Source organism: Leucoraja erinacea, chromosome 30 (genome assembly GCF_028641065.1).
Source record: "Leucoraja erinacea ecotype New England chromosome 30, Leri_hhj_1, whole genome shotgun sequence".
NCBI lineage: Eukaryota > Metazoa > Chordata > Chondrichthyes > Rajiformes > Rajidae > Leucoraja > Leucoraja erinaceus.
Window position 1 is genome coordinate 24,673,219 of NC_073406.1, and position 16,593 is coordinate 24,689,811.

Here is a 16,593-nt window from a genome sequence, read left to right on the forward strand (position 1 = left end):
ATGCAATCCGTGTACGAAGGAACTGCAGATGCTGGTTTACACAGAAGATGGACACAAAATAGTGGAATAACTCAACGGGACAGGCAGCATCTCTGGAGAAAAGGAATAGGTGATGTTTCGGGAAGGGTCCCAGTTAGTTACTCCAGCATTTTGTGTCTATCTTCTGTGATACAATCCGACAGAATGCTCTCTATGGTCACCATATTGGCTAACATAGACTGGGTTGGTGGGTGCAGGGTTGGGGAAAGGAAATTGAGATGAGTGCATCCCGTGTCAAATATTCGCCCTGTCTTGGAGCATTCCTGAGAAATGCCTGGGCATGGGCGAATTCCACAGCAAGTTAAGAAGGAGACATCGTGGTGTGTGTATGTATCTGTGTGTTTTCTGGGCATGCGCTTGATGAGAACTTAGGGAAAGAACTCCCCCCAGTGTAGATGTGATCGTCACTCTGCTCTCTCACTGCCTCTGATGGCGAGTCCACCCCCTCGCCGATAACTCCCGCCGACCCTGGCTATCACTGCTAGTGCATGTTCAGTGCTTTACCCGCCAGCGCGGAAGAGACTACAGTTGTGAAGAGGAGAGGAGAGAGGAGAGGAGAGAAGAGAGGAGAGAGGAGGAGAGAAGAAGTGAGGAGAGAGGAGAGAAAAAGAGAGAGGAGAGAAGAAGAGAGGAGAGAGAGAGGAGAGAAGAAGAGAGGAGAGGAGAGGAGAGAAGAACTGATCTCAGGGCTGCCGGCGGCGCATCGTGTGACTGCGTGCATGTGAATGGGACGAGTGAGTGGAGCCGGAGAGAGGGAGCTGATGGCCAGTGTCACGACTGAGTTGATTTGAAGGGGATAGCCAGCCGGTGTGTTTGGAGGCGGTCCACTGCCTCTCCGTGTTTCCCCCGCTGCCCGCGCAGCGGACAATAGTGGAGCGGGGAGCTGGGTGAAGCCAGTAGCAGCAGTAGCAGCAGCAGCGATTTATGCAGAGTGCCCGCCGAGCCTGAAGTAAGTCTCTGGAGATGTCTCTTTTCTTTAAAATAACCACGGTTCTCCCCATCGCCGGTCCCAATGTCCAAATCGTGACGCACAACTCGTTATTTCACTTCAGGGAAAATGCATATGAGCATGTTTTTTTAAGAAATGAAATACCTGAAATGAAATAAGAAATTAAATGCCTCTATTCAGGGATTTACTGGGTTCCATTTGGCTGTTTTCAGATGTCCCTAAACTGGTTGGGTTTTTTTTAAACAGGTGTTGGCCCTCCAAAAACAAATGGAAGGGAAAGTTGACACATTGAAATGCATTAAATGACTAAAATGTGATGTTCAGAATCGTGGCAATGCAAAGGGACAAATATAAGCACCATGTTGTGCCTATCTTTGGAATAAATGAAGTTGCATTGTAGCGGTATAATGTGGCATTTATTGAATATTCACAGTATTTAAATTCATAGCAAAAGATGCATAGTGATGTTTTTTGTGTGTGTACAATACAGCATCTCTAATTTCTTGTATCTCCTTTAAATGCCTGTTGGTTTATACACTGGCTGGCAGGGCTTTCTATGTTGCTCTTCATTATTTTCCCTGTTGTTATTTTACGTGATCTTTCTCCCCCGGCACCTTAAATATGTGGAAGATAGATGCGATCTCCAGAAACTGCATGCAATTAACCACTTCTCCCCGTGTGCGCGCTCCCGATGCACAACCTGGGGGGGCGCGCGTCCCCGGGGACGAGTCTCCCCTCACCCCCGCCCCCAGCGCTTCCCCCAAAACCCACTCCCTTGTTTTCTTCATGCGTTTTTTTTTAAATTATCTGAACCATTTATGCCCCCCCCCCCCCCCCGTGGCCGGGCCCGCGCCCCGTTTAATTAACGAGAACGCGCTCGGTTTAATGCACCCCGCAACTCAAGCTTGCACCCTCATTCCCGTTCCTTGTGGATAGCCCTTGGTGCAACTACCGCCGCACGGTAGAAGGAGTGTGTGTGTCCCCCTCCCTCCTGCCAGCCCTCCCGGAGGTGGAAATGGTTCGATACTAAAATGCAGAAAATGAGGAGACGGGTTTATAAAGTACAGGAGCAGAATTAAGCCATTCGGCCCATCAAGTCTATTCCGACATTCAATCATCTATCTTCCCCTCTCAACCCCATTCTCCTGCCTTCTCCCCATAACCTCTGACACCCGTATTAATCAAGAACCTATCAATCTCCTCTTTAAAAATGTCCATGGACTTGACATCCACAGCCTTCTGTAGCAATAAATTCCACAGATTCATCACCCTCTGACTAAAGATATTCCTCCTCATCTCCTTTCTAAAGGTATGTCCTTTTATTCTGAAGCTGTGACCTCTGGTCCTAGACTCTCCCACTAGTGGAAACATCTTCTCCACATCCAGAAACTGCCCAAATTGTGCGCTTTGTAAGATATACCCCTCACAATTGGTAGCTGACATATTTTACGTAGAAATCTGTTGCTATATTTTAATGTTTGCAACCAAACTAAGACTTTGAGTTGCCACCCTCCCATTGCATGAGACTGAGTTCCACATCTCCCACCGCATCAGCCACTGGGTTAGGTACTCCTTGATATTGGGTCTATAGATGATGAATATCTCTCGGTGTTAATGCTCTTCATTCTATCCTTTCTTTGAATGCCACTTTGGGAAAATTCCCATCTGGAATTGTAGCACAGAAGATCAAACCACCTCTATAACCAAAGCCCACATCTTTTTGTGTACTAACTCCTGCCCACACATCACCCCATATTACGGCTCATCTCTCCTGTGCCACACTGAGTGAGATCCTGTCATTGTGTCAATCCCTCCATGATATTAAATTATTTTAAATTAAATATAAATTCTCTAGCAACTTTCCCTTGAAGAAAATCTATGTTACAGAAGCTCATAATTTCATAACTGCACATGTTATAGGAACAGCATGGGGCCATTCGGCCCATCAGGTTTACTCCACCATTCAATTATGGCTGGTCTGTCTTTCCCTCGCAACCCCATTCTCCTGCCTTCTCTCCATTAGCTCTCCAAGAAGCTGGAAGTCTCAAAACCTCAAATATCCTCTGGATCGGATCAAGGCTATCCTTGAACATTCCCAGGGAGGAAATTGTGGGACTCTGGCAGAATAAATTGTATCATTTATAGCCATTGGGGAAAGGTGGTGAATCTCAGAAAGCATTCGGAATGTCTCAAGTGAGACACAAAGCGCTGGAGTAACTCAGTGGGTCAGGCAGCATCTCTGGAGAAAAGAATGGGTGACATTTCGGGTCGGGACCCTTCCTCAGACTGAAAGTAGAGGGGAGGGACCTGGATTTAAGAAAAGCCCAGAACATGGAAAGGTGTCTAAATGGATCCTGTTTGGACTGGCTCCCTGTATGGAATGAGATGGCATTGGATCATTTCTAGTTGTTCAACTATGTCACCACATCAAAATACAGACAAAGGTACTGTTTGCCGATGATACAAAGCTTGGGGACAAAGCAACTAGAGATGAGGACAAGTGTGTACAACTCTTGATATGGCGGTTAGTGTGGGCAAATGTAAGGCTATCGACGGATGTAATGAATAGCAACAGCGCATTCTACAAACGGGGAAAGAATGACACAGTATAGAGTGATCTCATGTCCTTGTGCATGGAACATGAAGTTAATATCAGCAGCCATAATAAGAAGACAAATGGAGGGTATTGTTTTTATTGGACGAATGATAAAAATAGCAACGTTTTACTACAACTGTACAATGTGTAATTGAGACCACACTGGGAGCACTGCATATGCTTGTGATTTTAAGTATGCTTTATTTATGGAAGGATGTACTTGTATTGGAGGCAATTCTAGCAAAGTCGACAATGTTAAACCTGGGACGAAGGAGCAATCTTACGAGCAAAGTGTGAGGAGGACCTTTCAAAACTCATCGGAGTTTAGAAATATGCATGGTGATCTTGCTGAAGTGTATGAGATAATGAGTGGCCTTGGCAAGATGGTTGCTGAGAAGATGTTTCCCCTGAGTTTCAGAATGAGGTGTTGGTGGTTCTAAAATGGAGTTCAAGAGGAAGGGTCTTAAATCTTTGGAATCTTCAACTTTGGAGAACTATGGAGACTGAATCATTGAGCAAATCCAAGGCCAAGATTTGAGTCGTCATGATCCTCATTGGATGGTGGAGCAGGCTTATAGTGCAGCAGTTTCTACTCCTCTTGTTTCTTCCGCATTTTTAGAATCTATATTTACTGTACTTCATCCCAGCTCACATCTTTGCCAATTGTGTGATAGTTTTATTGTACATCCCACACTATCCTAATCTTTGGAATTCTGTGCCCGAACCCTTCTGCCTACCTGCATCACTAGCTGCTTTCGAAAAACTGACTGCATCAATTGTTTGAACCCTGCATTTGGTCACCTCTCTATACCTTCTCGTTCCTGATTATTCAATCAGTACCCCCTTGGGGAAGCAAGTTGGACTCTGTGTGCTGGTTCTTGTATATTGAGATTGACATTAGGGCAACATGGTGGCACAGCGGTAGAGTTGCTGCCTTACAGCGCCAGAGACCCGGGATCGATCCTGACTATGGGTGCTGTCTGTGTGGAGTCTATATGTTCTCCCCATGATCTAAATGGGTTTGCTCCGGGTGTTCCACTTTTCTCCCACACTCCAACAACGTACAGGTTTGTAAGCTCATTGGTTTGGTAAAATTGTAAATTGTCCGTAGTGTGTGTAGGATAGTGTTAGTGTGTGGGGATTGCTGATCGGCATGGACTCGGTGGGCCGATGGGCAACGTTTCTGGATTGGTTCAGACTGCGAGTCAGGGGAGAGGGAGACACAGAGATATGGATGAGTAAAGTGTGAAAACCCTCTCCCTCTCCCTTGATCCTCGGTCTGAAGAAGGGTCTTGATCCAAAATATGACCCATTCATTCTCTCCAGAGATGCTGCCTGTACTGCTGAGTTACTCCAGCATTTTGTGTCTATCTTTGGTGTAAATCTGCAGTTCCTTCCTACATTTTGTACACATCCCAGTGCCTTTAGAATTACATTCAAGTGGTGCCAACAATGAATCAATAATCCCTTTTTTATTTATTCACAGCATTTATTAACCATCCCTAATTGCCCCTCTACGGAAGTGACAGTCAAGAGGTGGGCTTGGGGGCACAAATACTTTAGACTGTACAAGAAGGGTCAATTTCCAACCCTACAACACCCTTCCTAGATGGAAGTTACTACACTGTGACTTTTCTTGATTCCAAATTGTATTCAATTGCTTTAGTTTACATTCCCCTGCTCCCATGGTGGGATTCCAACTCGTAGCTCTGATTCAATGGTCCAGTTGCTGCTGATTCAGCAATTAACTTGCAAGCCATTGTGCCCCATTATTTATCCAGCAGTGGTATGTGGGATTGCTGGTAGGCCATAATTGCCCTTGATGAGTTAGCTGAGAGCTTTCTTGTTGAAAGGTTGCAGTCCCCTTTTGCCCTTGAAACAACTAAATAACCTGTCAGACCACTTCAAACGGCTTTAATGGATGAACAATATGCCTTGCTGGTCAGGCAGGCCAGGCTGGCCAGGCAAGAGATCTTAGATCCATGTTCTCCTGAGAGGCTGCCTGACCCGCTGAGTTACTCCACCACTCTGTGTCTTCATTTGTAAACAAGCATCTTGTTTCTATAATATTGTCTTGTGTCTGGGTTTACATCAGGGCCAGACTGAGGAAAGGCAACAGTTCCCTTTCCTGGAATGAATTAGCGACCCAGATTAATGTTTACAACAATGTGTTCGTTACATGGATTTCAGTATTGAATTTAATTTTATTTGATCAAATTATTTTTAATTAAGTAAATTAACATTCTCTAGTACATTTCTCATGAAGGGAATCTACGTTGCAGAAGTTGGAAGTCTTAAAATGCATCATGGTAGATAAATCCTCAGGACCTGATCAGGTGTACCCCAGGATATTGTGGAAAGCTGGAGAGAAAGTTGTGTGGCCACTGGCTATGATATTTGTATCATTGATAGCCAGGAGTGAAGTGCTGGGAGACTGGAGGTCAGCTGATGTTGTGCCTCTATTGAGAGAGGCTGCAAGGAAAAGTATAGATCGGTGAGCCTAACACCATGGTAAGTTTACTGGAGAGTTTTCGGTGAGACAGGATCTACATGGATTTGGATCAGGGATAATCAGCATGACTTTGTGCATGGGGAATTGTGTCTTGTGAATTTGAATGAGGTTTTTGAGGATGTAACCAAAAAGATTGATGAGGGTGGTGTGGTATGACACAAAGGTCACTTGGACAGGTACATAGACAGGAAAGGTTTGATAGGAGATAGGCCAGGCACTGGCAAGTGGGTTAATAATGTATCAAAGTTGTGTTTGCGTTAGGAAAGACCTGCAGACGTTTCGGGTCGGAACTCTTCTTAAGACTCGAGAAGGGTCTGAAAAAGAGTTGTGACCCAAAACGTTACCCATCTCTTTTCTATAGAGTTGCTGCCTGACCCGCTGAGTTACTCCAGCACTTTGTATCTATCTTGTGTGTGTGTTAGATGTGTGATGTATCCCTAGATTTTTTTTTATTTCAAAAAATATATTTTATTCATAATATTCATGAATATAAATGAAATATAATTAGGACATGCCTTTCTCTACAATCGTTGTACCATCAGTAGAATACGTTCCCTTACAATGCATTAACACTTTTCATGCTTCTCATAAACAATGAATCCATGAACCCGCTGAGAAGCTATTACACAGGACACAGCAGGTACCCAGGTTTCTGGATCCTAGACTCTGGCCCTTCCCACATAATACCAATAGACATGCTGGCCACAATTTCCAGCAAAGTGTTATGAAACCTGCTGGCATGAAGAAAAAATAATGTGCTGGAGGATCTCAGCAGGCAGGCAGCATCTGTGGAGGAAAATGGACAACCGATGTTTTGGTGTCTAGACCCTTCTTCAGACTGATGGAGTAGAGGGGATTGAGTTATGAAGGAGAGGTGAGAGGTAGGAGTGGAGCAAACACTGGTTCATGATGGTGGCAATGGACCTCGGGAGGGAAGGCCACCTCATCTGCATCCACCTATCACTCCTTCCCATTACCTCACGTTACCTGGATTTTCCCCCTCTACTCCATCAGTCTGATCAAGGGTCCCAACTCAAAATGCCGTCCATTTCCCTCCACAGTTTCTGCCTTGACTGCTGAGTTCTTCCAGAAATGTGTTCTCAGGGATGTCTATGCACAATTGTAAATCATAAAACAGTACAGCACGAAACCCAATGTCTGTGCCTAACATGATGCTAAGACCAACATTTATCTGCCTGCACATGATTCATATCCCTCCATTCCCTGCACATCCATCCATGTGCTTATCCAACAGTCTCTTAAATGCCACATAGTAAAAAAAAATTACCCCGCACATCTTTAAACATTGCCCTTCTCGCCTTAAAGCTGTGACCTTATAATATTTGTCATTTTCCAAACTGGGAAAAAGGTTCTGGCTGACTACCCTATCCATGCCCCCCATATTTTGTACATACTTCTATCAGGTCTCTCCTCTGGCGTTGCAGGGAAAACAATTATAGCATAACATTAAGAATGAGAGGAATGGAAAAAAGACCAGCTACTGTACGTCACCACAGTCACTAATTAAAGGCCAGTAGAATCTTAAAGGGAACAATGCAGCAAATAGAGAGGTTTGGCAGAATAAGAGTCATAGAGTCATACAGTGTGGAAACAGGCCCTTCAGCCCATCTGCCCGCCCTGACCAACATGTCCCATCTACACTGGTCGCACCTGCCTGTGTTTGGCCCATATCCCTAATCTGTCTAAATGTCTCTTAAACATTGTGATAGTCCCTGCCTCCTTTGCAGCTTGTTCTACACGCCCACCACCCTTTGTGTGGAAAAAGTTACCCCTCAGACATCTATTAAATCTTTCCCTCCTCATCTTAAACCTATCTCTTTTGGTTCTCGATATTCCCTACTCTTGGCAAAGACTCCGTGTTAGGCTTTCCAACTTTCTCACTCCAAAATAAGGGACAAACGGTCAAAATACGGGACAAATTCCCGACAGCAATTCGTTGACCGACTCGGCCATGGCTGGGTGAATGGTGAGTAGGCCCGGGTGCTGGACTGCACACAAAGCCCTGCCGGCGGGCCAGCTGAGGAGTTTTGGCCCGCGCGCAAAGTCCGGCTCCCATCCAACTCATGAATTGGCCATAAGACGAAGGGGTGGTGGTGTCGGCGATAAGTAAAGGTCTGAAGGTCGGAAAGCTGGCCGAGCTGCCGATCGACGGGGCCACGGGCGAGGCGCTGCTGCTGCACTCCATGGGCTGCGCCACATCGGGTTGGGACGCGGCACTCTGACCCGACAGTCCCCTCGACCCGAGTAGTAGCCGCCAAATACGGGACAAGGGCAGTTCCGTATGGGGCAAACCAATTTAGCCCAAAAAACGGGATGACCTGGCTAATATGGGACAGTTGGCAACACTACTCTATCCGATCTATTCCTGATGATTTTGTACACCTCTATAAGATTACCCCTCATCCTCCTGTGCTGCAAGGAATAGAGTCCCAGACTACTCAACCTCTGCATATAGCTTAGGCCCTTGAGTCCTGACCACATCTTTGTAAATCTACTCTGCACCCATTCCAGCTTGACAACATTTTTCCTCGGGCCGAAATGTACCCTATTTCCTTCGCTCCATAGATGCTGCTGCACCCGCTGAGTTTCTCCAGCATTTTTGTGTACCCGATTTTCCAGCATCTGCAGTTCCTTCTTAAACATTTTTCCTCTAACGTGCTGCTCAGAATTGAACACAATACTCTAAATGCGGCCTCACCAACTTGTATAACTGCAACATGACTTCCCAACTTGTATACTCCTAGTTTAGCTGGAGTTGGTACAGGGATTAGTTAAAGACGTGTTTGATTTGAAACACTTGAGCGGGCACATTGGAGCAGCGGTACAGTTGCTGCCTTACAGCGCCACATACCCGGGTTCAATTCTAACTTTGAGTGCTGTCTGTACGGAGTTTGCATGCTCTCCCTGTGACCGCGTGGATCTTCTCTGGGTGCTCCGGTTTCCTCCCACACTCCAAAGACGTACAGGTTTATAGGTTAATTGGCCTGGTATCATTTTAAATTGCCCCTAGTGTGTCTAGGATGGTATTATTATGTGACGATCGCTGGTCAGCACAGACTTGGTGGACCGAAGGGCCTGTTTCCACGCTGTATCTCTAAACTAAACTTGGAGCAGGAGGGCGGGATTGGCCTTCTGCCTATGTATGCATCATAGTGGATGTGCTTTCAGCTCACAAGATGTCATACTCTATCTAATTAAGATCTCCGTGAGGGAGGATGATTCAATGGAAACATAACCCGAGGCAAAAGAAAAGGAGAGAATGAAACCTCCTTGTCACCTGCCCACGGAATCAGCGTGCTATTGTCCACCAAGCACAGGTTGGAATACATCACGATGTGAACAGATTTAATTCAGTGTGGAAAATACCTGCTCGTAGCAACCATTCGATAGGTTACATCAGTCATTGTCACTGACTTAATGCAGGTGTTCCCTGCAGAGTACAGAATAGACCAACTTGAAAAGAATATTGTCTGATTCAGAGGATGCCAGGAGAACTCCAGAGGATTTCCATTGAGGTGTACATTATGGGATACAGTCCAATTGTCAGGGGACAGTTTCCTGGAAATCGTTAAATAAAGAGTGCACTTTGTACATAACCAGTAGAAATACACTGTGCAAATTATCCAATGTACTCTGAATCCATACTGTGACTCGATGCGGGAGGTCCAGGGATTCAACACTGTAGCTATGCCATAACTGTTAGTTTACAGCATGGAAACAGGCCCTTCGGTCCACTGAATCCACGGCGACTAGCGATCCCCGCATGCTAACACTATCCGACACACACCAGGGACAATTGTACAATTTTGCCCAAGACAATTGGCCAACAAACCTGTACATCTTTGGAGTGTGCGAGGAAACCAGAGCAGCGGGAGAAAACCCGCGCAGGTCACAGGGAGAACGTACAAACTCTGTACTGACAGCACCCGTAGTCAGGATCAAACCCGGCTCACTGGCGCTGCAAGGCAGCAACTCTACCGCTGCGCCACTATCTTGGACAATTTACATACATACATGACAAAGACATAGTGCACAGTATCTTGACAATTTATGGAGTCAAGCTGTAGAAACAGAGGAGACCTCATGGATAACTGACTTAAGGTTATGGTGCAGAGGCAGAGAGAGATACATTGAATATATGTATTATCGGGGGGTATCCTTTCTCTAGTCAGAGGGTGGTGAATCTGTGGAATTCATTGCTACAGACAGCTGTGGAGGCCAAGTCGGATATATTTAAGGCAAATTGACAGATTCTTGATTAGTAAGGGTTTCAGGGGTTATGGGGAGAAGGCAAGAGAATGGAGTTGAACGGGAATGATATCAGCCACGATTGAATGGCAGAGTAAACTTGATGGGCTGAATGGCCTCATTCTGTTTGGTAGAACTTATGAACTTATCTTCTCCACATGTACACTGCCTCCCTTTCTAAATTATTCCATGTATCTCTCTCTGCACCATTATTTAAATTATCCAGAGTCCCTTCTCTGTATCTATAGAATAACTCAAGATATATTGTCCAGAGTACCCACTCTCTCTACGACTCTTCACTCTGTATCAATATGCAAGTTGTTCATGGTTTCCTCAGCAACGACGGCTTAATTCCAAATTGTTTTGTCCAGAGTACCCTCTCTGTGTTTATACCTTAGCTCTACAACCTCCCTATAACTATATTGTAATTCTTTATCAGAGGTTTTGTCTCTAAGTTCGGTAGCCCCAAGATATACATTGCAGTTACATGTTTATAGTAATTTCAATTTTTTGGAATTGCATCAAGCTTGTGTTTGCTGTGTCATGGTTCTTACTGCAAGAGATAAGTCTCCATTCTGGTGCTGGAAAGTCTTTTGGAAATTTGAATTTGACTTTTTAATTGCTGGATTTTTGTATTACTCAAATCTAAAATACAGGTGCACAACCTTTTATCCGAAATTCCGGAAACCAAAAAGCTCCGAAAACCGGACATTTTTTCCAGGATGTCGTCTGCACACCAAAGTTCGCGTTTGGCGCCAAACTTGACCCGAAACGACCCACGGTCAACCCAGGTCTGTACTACTGTAGCGGCTGGTGTGAGGGGGGGGGGGGGGGGGGACTTTAATTCTTAGTCCCCTACCTGGTCGGAGAGGCAGCATCCCTCCAAGCTGCTTCTTCGCCCCGTCCTCGCGGCCTACCATCGAAAATGGAGCGGCGGTTGGAGCTCGGACACCGCCGAACTCGATCCCTGGCTCTGCGGCGCTCCAAATCCAGCGCGGCCCGACGTCTGCAGCCCCAGCACCGCGATGTTGGTAGTCGGTGGCGGTGCAGTGCTGGGATACCTGCGGGGAGCGGGCAATGCCTTACTGGGTCGCCGTGCGGTAAGCTCCGGAGCGCTGTGGCCACCGACTCCCAACATCGCGGAGCTGTGGCTGCGGGCCGCGGGCCGTGCTAGATTTGGAGCTCTGACCCCGGCGAACTATACCCCTGGCTGCGCGGCGCTCCAAATCCAGCGCGGCCCGCGGCCGGACACCCGCAGCCACAGCTCCGCGATGTTGGGAGTTGGCGGCCACAGCGCTCCGGAGCTTACCGCAAGGCAACCCGGTAAGGCATTGCCCGCTCCCCGCTGGTATCCCAGCGCTGCACCGCCGCCAACTCCCAACATCACGGAGCTGGGGCTGCGGGCGTCGGGCCGCGGGCCGCGCTGGATTTGGAGGGCCGCGGAGCCAGGGATCAGTTCACTGGGGTCGGAGCTCCAAACAGCGCGGTCTCCGGGGAGGAGGCAGCCGCTCCAGCCTTTCCAAGCCGCCCTCCCTCACCTGGAGTAACTGCCGGTATCGAGGCGCAAACTTGCGACCTTGCGGCCACGAGCACGAGCCACCCGTTAAAATCTATGCTAAAAATATTCCATTCCGAAATCCGAAAATTTCCGAAATCCGAGAAGTGTCTGGTCCCAAGGCTTTCGGATAAAAGGTTGTGCACCTGTAGGAGAAATCTTTTCAAAATCTCCCTTAAATTATCAACAATTTCCCACATTTTAATAATGTAACAGACATAACCATATAACCATATAACAATTACAGCACAGAAACAGGCCATCTCGGCCCTACAAGTCCGTGCCAAACAAATTTTTTTTCCCCTTAGTCCCACCTGCCTGCACTCATACCATAACCCTCCATTCCCTTCTCATCCATATGCCTATCCAATTTATTTTTAAATGATACCAATGAACCTGCCTCCACCACTTCCACTGGAAGCTCATTCCACACCGCTACCACTCTCTGAGTAAAGAAGTTCCCCCTCATATTACCCCTAAAACTCTGTCCCTTAATTCTGAAGTCATGTCCTCGTGTTTGAATCTTCCCTATTCTCAAAGGGAAAAGCTTGTCCACATCAACTCTGTCTATCCCTCTCATCATTTTAACGACCTCTATCAAGTCCCCCCTTAACCTTCTGCGCTCCAGAGAATAAAGACCTAACTTATTCAACCTATCTCTGTAACTTAGTTGTTGAAACCCAGGCAACATTCTAGTAAATCTCCTCTGTACTCTCTCTATTTTGTTGACATCCTTCCTATAATTGGGCAACCAAAATTGTACACCATACTCCAGATTTGGTCTCGCCAATGCCTTGTACAATTTTAACATTACATCCCAGCTTCTATACTCAAATATATTCATTTGTCCCATCCACTTCCATATCGAACATAGAAATCAATGTTGGCTGTGGCGTGATCGTATATGGTTACCTTCTTTGTCCTTAATTTTGATCCTGGAGGATATTTGGATGCAAGTAGGTGGTGATTAGTTTTTTAGTGAATTTTCTAGTGATGTGCTTTGTAAGGAGTGAGCGATGTGTTGTGAATAAGGCTCAGCAGCCTGCCAACACTTGCTTTCTTCCATAACTGCGAATCCTACATTTTGATGGGATGGTATCCATGAAATTAATTCAGGACTAATAACATTTCCATTGTGTGAAATGGGAGCACAGTTTGTAACACTGTTTATATTCTGCAGAAATATTTTACAGGCAGATCACAAGTGCGTCACATGTACACATACGCGTGCAATCCCTAAAAATGGAACCTAATACTGAAATGATTATATTTGGGGTAATGGGAGACGGGAACAATTAAACATACCCTAAAATTCATTCTTTAATTATGGGTTAATAACAGCAAAAAAACATACTTAAATTCTGGAAAAATGCTACTATACCAACGCTTAAAATGTGGATTAGTAATATGTTGGACACAGCACACTTGGAAGAAATGAGACTCCTCCTAATAGATAAACAAGACCAATTCTTAACGAGTTGGCCTCCATTTATTGATTTATTGGATTCATGTGGTGCAACAGTATCGTAAAAATTAAAGGTTTCAGGTATGGGTGAAAGATCAAGAATATAAAAAATCATCTCCTTGTGGCGATTTGATAATCTCCTGCTTTCTTTTCTTGCTTATTTCTTTTCCTCACTATCTCTTTTTCCTCCTTTTTATTCGCACACACTAGACTTTCCTCTATTCTTTACTATCTCTTTCTTCCTTATTTCTATCTTTTAAAAAAAAAGGAAGTTGTACAGAGAATGTATTATGTTAACATAATTTTGGGAACCTGTAAAAAGGTACCACTGTATTGTACATACTTCTAATAAAATTAAAAAATAATAATAATAATACACGTGCAATCAGACTGACAGCCTGAAATCTGAGCCCTGCAATATTACAGAAAGGCACGTTGATGACTAGTCTGCTGAGGTTAGAGGGCACCATGTCCTTGACATTATAGTATTCCCAAGATGTTTAGTTTTTAGTTTTAGTTTTAGAAACATAGAAACATAGAAAATAGGTGCAGGAGTAGGCCATTCGGCCCTTCAAGCCTGTACCGCCATTCAATATGATCATGGCTGATCATCCAACTCAGTATCCTGTACCTGCCTTCTCTCCATACCTTTAGCCACAAGGGCCACAAGTTTTAGAGATACGGCGTGGAAACAGGCCCTTAGGCCCATCGAGCCCGCACCGACCAGCGATCCCTGCACATTAACACAACCCTACACGCATTCGAGACAACTTTACATTTATGCTAAGCCAATTAACCTGCAAACCTGTATGTCTTTGGAGTGTGTGAGGAAACTGAAGATCTCAGAGAAAACCCACGCAGGTCATGGGGAGAGTGTACAAACTCCGTAGACAAACACCCGTAGTCAGGATTGAACCTGGGTCTCTGGTGCTGTAAGGCAGTAGTTCTACAGCTACATCACCATGCCGCCCATAAGTTTTCAAATGTTTCATAAGTTTATAGTTCATAAGTTCTAGGAGCAGAAAGAGGTAATTCGGCCCCTGATGCCTACTCGGCCATTCAATCATGACTGATCTATCATTCCCTCTCAACTCCATTCTCCTGCCTTCTCCCCAAAACGCGTGACACCCCTACTAACCAGGAATTTGTCAATCTCCACCTTAAAAATATCTATTGACTTGGTCTCCACAGCCATCTATTGTAATGAATTCCACAGATACACCACCGTCTGACTAAAGAAATCCGTCCTCGTCTCCTTTCTAAAATAACTTCCTTTTCCTGAGCTCATTGTAGACTTCAGGAAGTCTAGGGGCGGCATGCACACCCCCATCCACATCAACGGGACGGAGGTGGAACGCGTTTCCAGCTTCAGGTTCCTGGGGGTCAACATCTCCGATGATCTCTCTTGGACCCACAATACCTCAACTCTGGTCAAGAAGGCTCACCAGCGTCTCTTCTTCCTGAGGAGACTGAAGAAGGTCCATCTGTCTCCTCAGATCCTGGTGAACTTCTACCGCTGCACCATCGAGAGCATCCTTACCAACTGTATCACAGTATGGTATGGCAATTGCTCTGTCTCCGACCGGAAAGCACTGCAGAGGGTGGTGAAAATTGCCCAATGCATCACCGGTTCCTCGCTCCCCTCCATTGAGTCTGTCCAAAGCAAACGTTGTCTGCGGAGGGCGCTCAGCATCGCCAAGGACTGCTCTCACCCCAACCATGGACTGTTTACCCTCCTACCATCCGGGAGGCGCTACAGGTCTCTCCGTTGCCGAACCAGCAGGTCCAGGAACAGTTTCTTCCCTGCGGCTGTCACACTACTCAACAATGTACCTCGGTGACTGCCAATCATTCCCCGCCCCGGACACTCCTCCCACAGGAAAAACACTATGTCTGTATACATGTAAATAGATTTATTTATTGAAATCATATTCTATGTCGCTCTTCCAGGGAGATGCTAACTGCATATCGTTGTCTCTGTACTGTACACTGACAATGGCAATTAAAGTTGAATCTGAATCTTTATTCTAAGGCTATGGCCTCTGGTCCTAGACGCTCCCACTGGTGGAAACATCTTCTCCGCGTCTACTCTATCCAGGGCTTTCACTATTCAGTAAGCTTCAACGAAGTTTCAATGCTTAGAAGTGGTTAGAAGGTACCAATAAACATCAGTGTTATGGCCCTTGATCATCCCTGCTCCATGAAGGTCCCTCTCTATTTATATTCGGAGACTCTCGATCTAATTATCTGGTACCTTTCCCTGCATTTATCATCATCCACTTAGGGCTAATGACAATTAAATCTTATAAGAAATACATTGTTCATTTTGTATATTTACCACTGTCCTATCTAGATGGTATGACCCTATCTATTCCATGAGTCCATCAATCCTCCCGTGTACCCTGTGTTTAAGAAGGAACTGCAGATGCTGGAAAATCGAAGGTACACAAAAATGCTGGAGAAAATCAGCGGGTGCAGCAGCATCTATGGAGCTTAGGAAATAGGCAACGTTTCGGGCCGAAACCCTTCTTCAGACTGATGGGGGGTGGGGTGTGGGGGGGGAGAAGAAAGGAAAAAGGAGGAGGAGGAGCCCGAGGGCTGAGGGATGGGAGGAGACAGCCCGAGGGTTGAGGAAGGGGAGGAGACAGCAAGGGCTAACGAAATTGGGAGAATTCAATGTTCAGAATGCTCTCGTGTACCCTGCAGTGTGAGGACTGTGGGGACATTATGTTAAACTTGTTCTTCATGAGCATTGATTTTAAACCTGGCAGCTCAGTGGAGTTGCAGAGAGCGCAGACAAACATGAGAGCTCAGAATCCTCAGCACTGAATTCCGATAGTCCTTGGTTGGCTGCAGGGCATGTTTGTGGCTAATCTCTAGTTAAGTACCTGATGAAAATATAAATGAACCAATTGCTTAGTGAGAGCAATTGCCAGATGTGACTGATTTAAGAGGCTTGGGAAAGATAAGTCAACCAGAGGCAGTGATCAGGAGGGACGGTTTAGTTAGAGATCATTAGAGATACAGCGTGCAAGCAGGCCCATCGGCCCACCAAGTCTATGCTGACCTGTTCAAACTAGTTTCACGTTATTCCACTTTTGCACCCATTCACTGCACATCTGGGACAGATTTACAGAGTCCAGCTGACCAAGAAACCTGCACGTCTTTTGGATGCGAGCTGTAACCAGAGTACCTGGAGGAAACCTGG

The 16,593-nt window shown here is 45.8% G+C and overlaps 1 protein-coding gene across 2 annotated transcripts in view; it reads left to right on the forward strand.

Annotated features, from left to right (window-relative positions):
• Positions 1 to 352: 352 nt before the first annotated feature.
• The window catches only part of LOC129711755 (probable G-protein coupled receptor 153), a 129,510-nt gene continuing 113,269 nt past the window's right edge, over positions 353 to 16,593 (forward strand). Inside the window, exon 1 of one of the 2 annotated variants that reach the window (XM_055659685.1) lies at positions 353 to 988. The gene's annotated coding sequence lies outside the window, so the exon portion shown is untranslated. The remainder of the gene's footprint in view (positions 989 to 16,593) is intronic. The other variant, XM_055659687.1, reaches the window with a different exon arrangement.